General features: G+C 39.0%; 1 long non-coding RNA gene across 1 annotated transcript; it reads left to right on the top strand.

Moving 5' to 3' along the window:
- On the top strand, nucleotides 880-2,426 carry LOC102159162. The gene is made up of 2 exons (XR_002337707.1): nucleotides 880-1,222; nucleotides 2,122-2,426. It is a non-coding gene; the product is annotated as an uncharacterized LOC102159162 (long non-coding RNA).

The raw sequence follows: 9,601 nt of genomic DNA, 5'->3' as shown, positions 1-9,601 counted from the left end.
AACAACCTTGACACATTTCTACCAGTTACAAAATATTACAATTTGTAAACACATACATAAATCAAACAATTCAAAAGTGAAAAAGAAAAAAATCAGGACCCAGTCATAGAAATCACATAAATGGTCCAAGAGGTTATTTGCAAAAAGTCTCGGCTGATAAATACATATATATTTTATAGCCACACCTGCTGAAGTCCTGTGGGGCTCATGGGCAAACACAAGCTTTCCTGTGTCCCCCATTTCTTGTTTTTAGGGAGTAAGTCTTTAACCTTTATGACCTACCTGAGTTCCAAAGGGCAGTTGCTAATCGGGGAAGGGTGGGGATACAGAGATAAAAGAGGAAGAGTCAGGAAACAAGAGTGCAGCCTTGGGGCAGGGTCCTGGATTCTTTTCAAGGAATATACTTTACAATATCTTTGCTTTTTTATGCAGAACTGAAACTCCCATTGTGTGAAAACAAGAAAGGAGGACCACCAGAACCAGTCCTGAGGCCACTGAACAACTTTGAAGAAGAATGAAAGCTTGCATCTACCCCTTATCCTTATCTAAGGCCTTCTTTTCTTTTCTTTTTCCCTCTTTTCTTTTTTGCTTTTTATGGCCACACCTGCTACATATTGAAGGTCCCAGGCTAGAGGTTGAATTGGAGCTGTGGCCACAGCAATGCTAGATCCCAGCGTCATCTTTGACCTACCCCACAGCTCATGGATCCACTGCCCAAGGCCAGGGATCAAGCCCACATTCTCATGGATACTAGTCAGATTCGTTTCCCACTGAGCCACAATGGGAACTCTCCCTTATTTTCAACTCTCAAACTATAAAACCATTTCCTGTTCTCTTCCAAAGGAGGGCACAGTCTTTAAGGCATTAACCTGCTGTGGCCTCCTTTGCCTGTCAGAGCAATAAAGCTTTTTTTTTCCCCTCCTTTGTCCAAAACCCTGTCTCTGCATTTCTCTTCATCACTAGTGGACGGAAGCTGAATTTTGGCAATACTACGGCATGTGGAAGTTCCCAGGCTAGGGATTGACTCCAAGCTGTAGCTGTGACCTCTGTCAAATACCTTAACCCACTGCACAGGGCCAGGCTGGGGATTGAACCCAGGCCTCTGCAGGTACCAGAGTCACTGCAGTTGGATTCTTAACCCACTGAGCCAGAGAAGGAACTCCTCTGCTGATATCTTTGTGAAGAAGAGAGAAAGAGATGAAATGAATACTTGTGAACTCAGGTGGATGTGTACTGGGTTAAATTCCCATGGCGAAAGTTACTGATTAAATGATAAATGACAAGCAGTGAAGCCTCCAGCATTGTATTACAGGCTCTATCCTTGGTTTTGTCCTATTCCACATTTCATTTTAAATCAATGATATCAATTCTTTCCTGCCAAAGACCACCACAATATATCTATAGTTGGGGAGTTTGATTTATCATTTGTTGCACTTGCAAGAGAATTCTTATTATGGGGAATTCTATGATAAGTGTTAGGGGACCATTGACTGAAACTGCCTGCCTTGGCCAAACACCACAGTAGCCACTTGATGAGTAGTCTCACAACAGGAGGCCCTGATAAGAAAAATGGCACTTCCCTGAAGACTAACCTGGAAGATTAGGAGGTGTTGGAGGCATGAATATGTGATGTGACAAAGAATGGAAAGAAAAGACTGGTGCCATAGAGTGGCTGTAGAGGTCAGCCTATACAAAGTCTTGTGACTTTTTCATGACCTCTGAGGTAAAAAAAAAATGAGAAAAACATCAAAGAATGGCATCTTGAAAACAAGATTGCTGAAGTATTGATGTTGCTGATGGAAAACCATCAGCTCTGACATTCTCAGGACTGGAGCCTTGGGGGATTTTGGGGAGAGGCCATAGATGGCTTGCAGCAAACAACAAATTATGGCCTGGGAGGGCTAAAACATTTATGATTACTTTATGTGCTTAGGAATGCCTGTCCTAGCATATCTTGCTTCCAATCTGTTTGAAGTAAAATCCCGATGTATCCCCGGCACCTACAAGGAAGTAAAAAATAGTAAATAAAAACCTTGAGTTGGCTCAGAGGGTTGCTATTGCCTCTAGAAGGTAGTAGCCCCCTGGTCCCCACTCTATTTCTTTGTCTTCTTATTTCTGTAGAAACGCTGACTTTGGGACCTGGGTTGACGAGCGACCTCGTCAAGGAGGGTCCAGTAGGAGGGAGAAGACAACCAATCTCCTAGGATCCTTGGTGCTGGAATCCATCTTGTCTGAGAGGTACATGCACCACCAAGAGCAAGGATGGGCTGAGTAAGATGACTGGCCAGAGATAACCCAGAAACTAATCCCATTCCCATGAAACCAGAGATTGAAAGCCCTATGGCAGAGCAGTTCTCCTAAGTTCCCTTACCCTGTTCCTCTCCCCCTGGTACCTCTTCCCAATAAAGTCTCTTGTTTTGTCAGCACGTGTGTCTCCTAGGATAGTTCATTTCTGAGTGTTAGACAAGAGCCCATGTTTGGGCTCTGGAAGGGGTCCCCCATTCTGCAGCAATAGGATTTGGGTTTTTAGCTGAGTCATTTTGGAGAGGGTCTAAGGAAGTGGGGCTTTGGATGCAGTCAAGAAGCCAAGATAATTCTATGATTGGGTACCTCATATCTATAAAGGAAGCAGACTGGAACTAGGATGAAGCCATAATTGATTTAATTTTTTGTATATATAATGATTTTTATTTTTTTCATTGTAGCTTGTTTACAATGTTCTGTCAATTTTCTACTGTGCAGCATGGTGACCCAGTTACACATACATGTATAGATTCTTTTTTCTCACATTAAGGAACAAAAACCAAGCAGGAGGCAAAACTCTCCCAGACTTCAGGCAATATTACAAAGCCACAGTAATCAAGGCAGTGTTGTACTGGTACCAAAACAGACAGACAGAACAATGGAACAGAATAGATAACCCAAAAATAAACCCAGACATCTACAGTCAATTAATTATTGACCAAAGGAGGCAAGAATATAAAATGGGATAAAGATAGTCTTTTCAGCAAGTTTTGTTGGGAAAACTGGACAACCACAAGCAAATCAATGAAACTGGAACACACACTCACACCATGCACAAAAATAAACTCAAAATGGCTGAAAGACTTAAATATAAGACAAGACACCACCAAACTCCTGGAAGAGAACATGGGCAAAACACTCTCTGACATCAACCTTACAAATGTTTTCCCAGGTCAGTCTCCCAAGGCAACAGAAATAAAAGTAAAAATAAACCAATGGAACCTAATCAAACTGACAAGATTGCACAGCAAAGGAAACCAAAAAGAAAACAAAAAGACATTTTGCAGAATGGGAGAAAATAATTTCAAATGATACGACTGACAAGGGCTTAATCTCTAAAACATACAAACAACATATACAACTCCATAGCAAAAAAGCCAAAAACCCAATGGAAAAATGGGCAAAAGACTTGAACAGACATTTCTCCAAAGAGGATATACAGATGGCCAAGAAGCACATCCTTAATTATTAGAGAAATGCAAATCAAAGCTATCATGAGATACCACCTCACACCAATCAGAATGGCCATCATTAATAAGTCCACAAATGACAAATGCTGGAGGGGGTGTGGAGAAAAGGGAACCCTTCTGCACTGTTTGTAGGAATGTAAGTTGGTACAACCACTATGGAGAACAGTATGGAGATACCTTCGAAAACTATATGTAGAACTACCATATGACCCAGCAACCCCACTTTGGGGCATATTTTTCTTAAGGATCTGGGAGGCATCTTTTCGAAATATAATCATCAAGGAAGATCCTGACCTTATTTCCTAGTTTTTGTGGGTGGATAGGAGCCTCAGATCAAGTTAAAAAACTATTTTTACCACACAGATATAACAAGTGTGTTTTCCCTTTGGATAAAGTCAATTAGCTAGCATGGATGGTCACCCCAGTCACCAGGTGAATTTAGGGTGAACTATGTGTGACAAGTGGCATGTCAAGTCTTCTTTCTAGAGGACTAGTTTGGGTTTATCTTGAGACTGTGTGTGTAATGGTTTGTATCTGCTCGGCTGCAGAGAAGAATGAGATGTCTTTCTCTCAGGGCCTTGTCTTTAGCAGATTGCCTGGGATACAATCACATTCTGGTATAAGGGTTATTCAATAATAAAATGGTTTTCTTTCTCTTCTACCTTGGTGGAAAGGGTTCCTGCATTAGGAGAATATTTTGTTTTTTAATTATATCTCCTCAACATGAGGTCGTCACAGAACAAGGACAAAGATGGAGCAGTTATGCAGTTCCCAGTTCTTTCCAGTAAATCACCCTACTAATAAGTAAAGAATGCCCCTTTATGTGTACACCATTACCATTTTGAAAGAATGTGGGAGATGGACTGAAACCCTTAAAAAGGGTACATGTGAAATAGTGTTCTTTGGTTCAAGGAATATATAACTTAGTTTGCAAATGCATTCGAATGTGTCAAACAGTAAAGAGAAAATGAATTCAAAGTTCTAGATACATCCCTAGTACTTACTTGTCTTATAAGTGGAAGTTTTTACCTTTTCACCACCTTCCTCCAACTCCCTCTCTTCCTACTTCCTGCCTCTGGTAATCACAAGTGTGATCACTTCTTTTTTTCATTGAGTTTAAGATGCCACATATAAACGAGGTCATGAGTATTTGTCTTTCTCTGTGTGATTTATTTCACTTAGCATAGTGCCTTCAGGTTCCCTTCATCTTGTCATAAATGGTAGAATATCCTAATTTTTATGGCTGAATAACATTTTGTATACACACACACACATACACACACCACAACTTCTTTATCCACTAATCCACTGATAGACATTTATGTTGTTTCCATGTTTTGACTTGTAATTAATGCTGCAGTGGTTATAGGGTACAGATATCTCTTCAAGACAGTCACTTTATTATCTTTGGACATATTCCCAGATGTAGGATTTCTGGATCATAGGATAGTTCTATTTTTAATTTTTTGAGGGTCCTCTGCACTGTTTTCCATAGGGGCTGCATCAATTTACAATCCTACCAACAGTGCACAAGGGTCAAGCACAACATAATGACTCTAGTTCACATTGCTATATGATGTGCAGGAAAGTTGTTGAGGTCTCATCATAACGAGAATTTTCTTTTTCTTTTTTTCTTTTCTTTTTTCTTGCATCAGTATGAGATGATGGATTTTAGCTGAACGTACTGTGGTAATCATTTCACAATATATGTTCATCAAACTATCATGCTGTGTGCCTTAAACTTGTATAGGGATATATGTCAATTATTTATCAATTAAACTAGAAAAAAAATTGGAGATAAGATATAAGACCACATGTTTATTCCCATTTAAGTAATTGTGAGCAGAAAGGTTCTTCTAGAAGGAGGACAAAGTTTAATTACCTATCATCTCAATTCATGACCCCCCTCACCATTTTTCTTCCTGAGGTGGCTTCTAAATTCCAGGATGTACATGAAGTTCTATTGCACTGACCATATGGATTGGTGGGTAGGAAGTGATATAGGGAAGGATTCTGGCTGCTGGCACCATTATTTGTGCCACACCATCATTTGCTCAGATGTGAGCCATCCAGTCTGGCTCATGGGTATAGTAAGTCATTGTTATTGGCATCTGCAGGAATGCATATCTTCAGCTATTCTCTAGTCATATGATCACTGATCCCTCCCTGAAGTACCCTCCTGGCTCATTCTCTTTACACTAAGTTTTGAGAACTTCTTGGGAATAAGAAATGTTTATATCTTACAGTCCAATTGGGGAGGGTCATAGATTATAAGTGAACCTTGGGAAAAACCACAGAGGGAAATACTTCATAATATCATTTCATCATAACTTTCTCCTCTGCCTCAAACAATTTACAGAGTTATTCTGAGAAAAAATATGAACAGAATATAATACATGTAATTTACATGGTAAATTGTTTCCTAATTAAATGTCATAAAAAATTTGTCATAAAAGACTAACAATTCAGAAGGTGGTAGAAGGAGATTGGAGTAGACATTATGAGGATGAATAAAGTATAAATTCTTATAGCTAATCAATTAATTTTAAGTCACTAAAAAATGTCAGTCTTTTTTTTTTGAAAAAGGGAAAGTTACTAATCTATTTAATAGCAGAGGACCTCTATGAGCTGAAAAATCTGTCCTACAAATGTTTGTTTTTTGAATTCTGTAACATGTTTGAAGTCTTGCTTAGTCTATACCTTTCCAAATTTTCATTACATTCTGTTTGTTTCTTCATCTAGAAATATGCATTTTATTACGAACAGAAATTTTTCATGTGTTTGGAAAATTTAGAGGCAAAATCTCTCCTTGCTCAGCTGAATATTATAAAGTACTAAATAAATCCATATGTGCTTTAAAAGAAGCATTTGTATGAGATTGGCTTTCAAAGCTTAAAATGGGCTAATTTAGGAAAGTATAAATGGAACCTTTTAACTACATGGCAGTGTTGTTACATTGTGAAAAAATGGCAGTAGTCTCCAAGGGTGGAGTTTACATTTTTCCTATGGTATAAATAACTGTGCACTGGAAAAAAAGAAGAAAGACTACCATGGACTAAAATGGTAAAGGAGAACTGGCAATTTAGAACTCTGTGACTTTGTGGGTTGTGTGGAAACAAGCAGGAATGGGGTTTTCCATTGTCTAACATAGTACACATAGGGGATGGGTGGTGAGAAAGGAAGTTGATGAATTCCCTTTGGGACATGCTGAGTTTTCAGTGCCCCAGAGGATGCCAATTCAATGACTACAGACCTGGAGTTAGTAAAAGAAGGTTCAGCTAGAGAGAAAGATTCAGGGATTATTGTCTTAGAGGTGATACAAAAATTTTCAAATATTATTTATGGTACAAATTATAAGGATCTGAAAATCATAAATATTTAGTGGCTTCTAGGTCAAAATGAGCTATGAGAGTAAAAAAAGTCAACACGCCCCCCCAACACCCCCTCAAAACCCCCAACTACCTGCAAAATATGCACTGGGTTTGCAAACTAGGTTTAAGTACGGGGAAAACAAAGAATTGGAAACTTAAAATACATGAATAGTTTCAAACCCTCTAAACACAATAGGCGATCCTATTGCAGGAGACATAGTTGTGAGTAAGATTGCTCTCTTGGCACATCATCTTCAACTTTTTGGCCAAAATTTATGCAGTATGAAATCACCTCCAGATGCCTGTGCTTCAGCCTGCACACAGCATTCCCTCTTCAGTGTCTTCTTATCCTGAACAGCCCAGCCCCCAGCAATTTTTTTTTTTTTGTCTTTTGTCTATTTAGGGCCACACCCTCAGCATATGGAGGTTCCCAGGCTAGGGATCAAATCAGAACTGTAGTCACTGGCCTCCGCTGCAGCCATAGCAATGCCAGATCTGAGCCACATCAGTGACTTATATCAGCTCATGGCAATGCCTGATCATTAACCCACTGAGCAAGGCCAGGGATCGGACCTGCATCCTCATGGTTCCTAATTGGGTTTGTTAACACTGAGCCACAAGGGGAAATCCAGCTCCCAGCATTTCAAAGCTTTCCTTCTTGGCCCCTCTACTTCTTTTTTCCTCCATGAAAACCTTGATCTCTTGTTTTCTTACTTTTTCCCTTAGCATCAGCTGAATCATCTGATGTGGGATATGCTCAACGCTAATGAAGAGCATTGTGATTATATAGATATCTTCTCCTTCTCCCCAAGTAACATATACACACTTTTATTCTAAATGCAAAACTGCGATTTTAAACATACACAGGTTGAGGAAATTGGTGGTGGTGGTGGTTGGGGGGTGGGGGGAGTTAACTCTTGTGGTTAAGCTGTATAAAAAAATGTACTCTCATTATTTATTGTAGGGGCAGTTAAAAATGTTAGCATTGGATGATTATGATTATAAAGTTACATCTTTTTTTTTGGCTGCATTGTGCAATGGCTTGATGTGGGATCTCAGTTCCCAGACCAGGGGTTGAATGCAGGCTGCAGCAGTGAAAGCACTGAATCCTAACCACTAGACTATCAGGGAACTTCCAAAGTTACATCATTTTAGAAAATTTCACAAACAAAAGAAAAATAAGAAAGAAAACCAAGTCTGCCTGGGAGTAACAGCTGATAGCATTTCTATGCCTCTTATTAATGCATATCTATTTTCAACATCACTGCCACCATCCTTATCTTGTACCTGTTTGTCTATCATCATTATTGATGAAATTGACTACATAGCAGCACTTAGTTAAGGACCTTGCATGGAGTATCTCAATTCTCAAAACAACTTATGCTGTGGATATTCTTTTCTCTATTTATTGGAGGAAGAATTGAGACTTAAAGAAATTAGGAGCTTACCCAAAGACAAACAGCTAGTAGTGGAAGAAGCAGGGTGTCAAACTGGGCACCCTGAATCCTGACCTATACTCTAGGGACTATGCTCTGTTAGATTGTGTGCTGTGTAACATCTTCAAAGGGCTACCATAATGAAGAGATCTCTCTTCACAATATATGTGTTATTTTTCTTCCAGTCAAGGCTTTTTAACTTGTGTCTTTTGAATGCTAGTTGGGGTGAAGTTGGTTTACTAAGGTACTTCGGTCAATAATTCATAATTGGAATAACTCTTGTATCCATCCTTCATTTGGAAAAATTTTACTTTTGTTACTTATAGCTTTGTTCTTTGCCTGGTACTAGGCAATATTGTAATTTGTTACCACAGCTAATTGTGTACTACTGTTGAAATGACTATGTGCCCTGAATTGAGTTATAATGTCTAAGTATAGTAGTAAATGATATAATATTTTCTAGGCACAAAATATGATAAAGAGGAAATTTGAAACATTCAGACCATGCTATACAAATTAATCATGCTGTTGGAAACTCACTGATGCTCTTTTATGATAAAATCAATATAATCACAGTGCTTATCTTAAATTTATCTTTTTTTTTTTTTCTTTTTCGGGCCATGTCTGTGGCATATGGAAGTTCCTGGGCTAAGGGTTGAACCAGAGTGTCAGCTGCAGGCCTACACTACAGCCGTGGTAACACAGGATCTGAGGCTCAGCTTGTGGCAGCTTGGGATCCTTAACCCACTGAGTGAGGCCAGGGATTGAACCTGCATTCACACTGACAGTGTGTTGGGTTCTTAACCTGCTAAGCCACAATGGGAAATCCATTGTCTTAAATTTATCAATTCCAGATACTCTTTATCATGCTCTCTGGTGTTAAAATTGCCAGATTTAGCGAAAAAAAAAATAGGATATTGAGTTAAATTGAATTTCATACGAAACAACAACAATTTATTTTAGTGTAAGTGTGTATCAAGTTGTGCACATAACATACTTAGGCTTGAAAAAAAAAATCATTTTTTATCCAAAATTTAAATTCAGTTGGGAATCCAGTGTTTTACCTGGCAGATCTATCTGGTGAATCTCCTTAGTAGCAGGCAAGTGCTCGTTCAATCACTTCAGTGATTTCAGAGTTTCCTTTGAAAAAAATAATGTCCTTCAGTCAGTCCCTCTTTAACTTCTCCCAGGGTGGGAATGGGCAGACCTCCATCTTGCCCCAAATCATGAGATGCTTTCCTAATGACACACATTGAATGACCACCTGGTGTGTGACATATGTAATTCTCTTTCCCAACAA

The sequence above is a fragment of the Sus scrofa genome, chromosome 13, assembly GCF_000003025.6.
Source record: "Sus scrofa isolate TJ Tabasco breed Duroc chromosome 13, Sscrofa11.1, whole genome shotgun sequence".
NCBI classification, from domain to species: domain Eukaryota; kingdom Metazoa; phylum Chordata; class Mammalia; order Artiodactyla; family Suidae; genus Sus; species Sus scrofa.
Note: the sequence above shows the minus strand (reverse complement) of the source record. Positions and strands in the feature narration are given on the sequence as shown.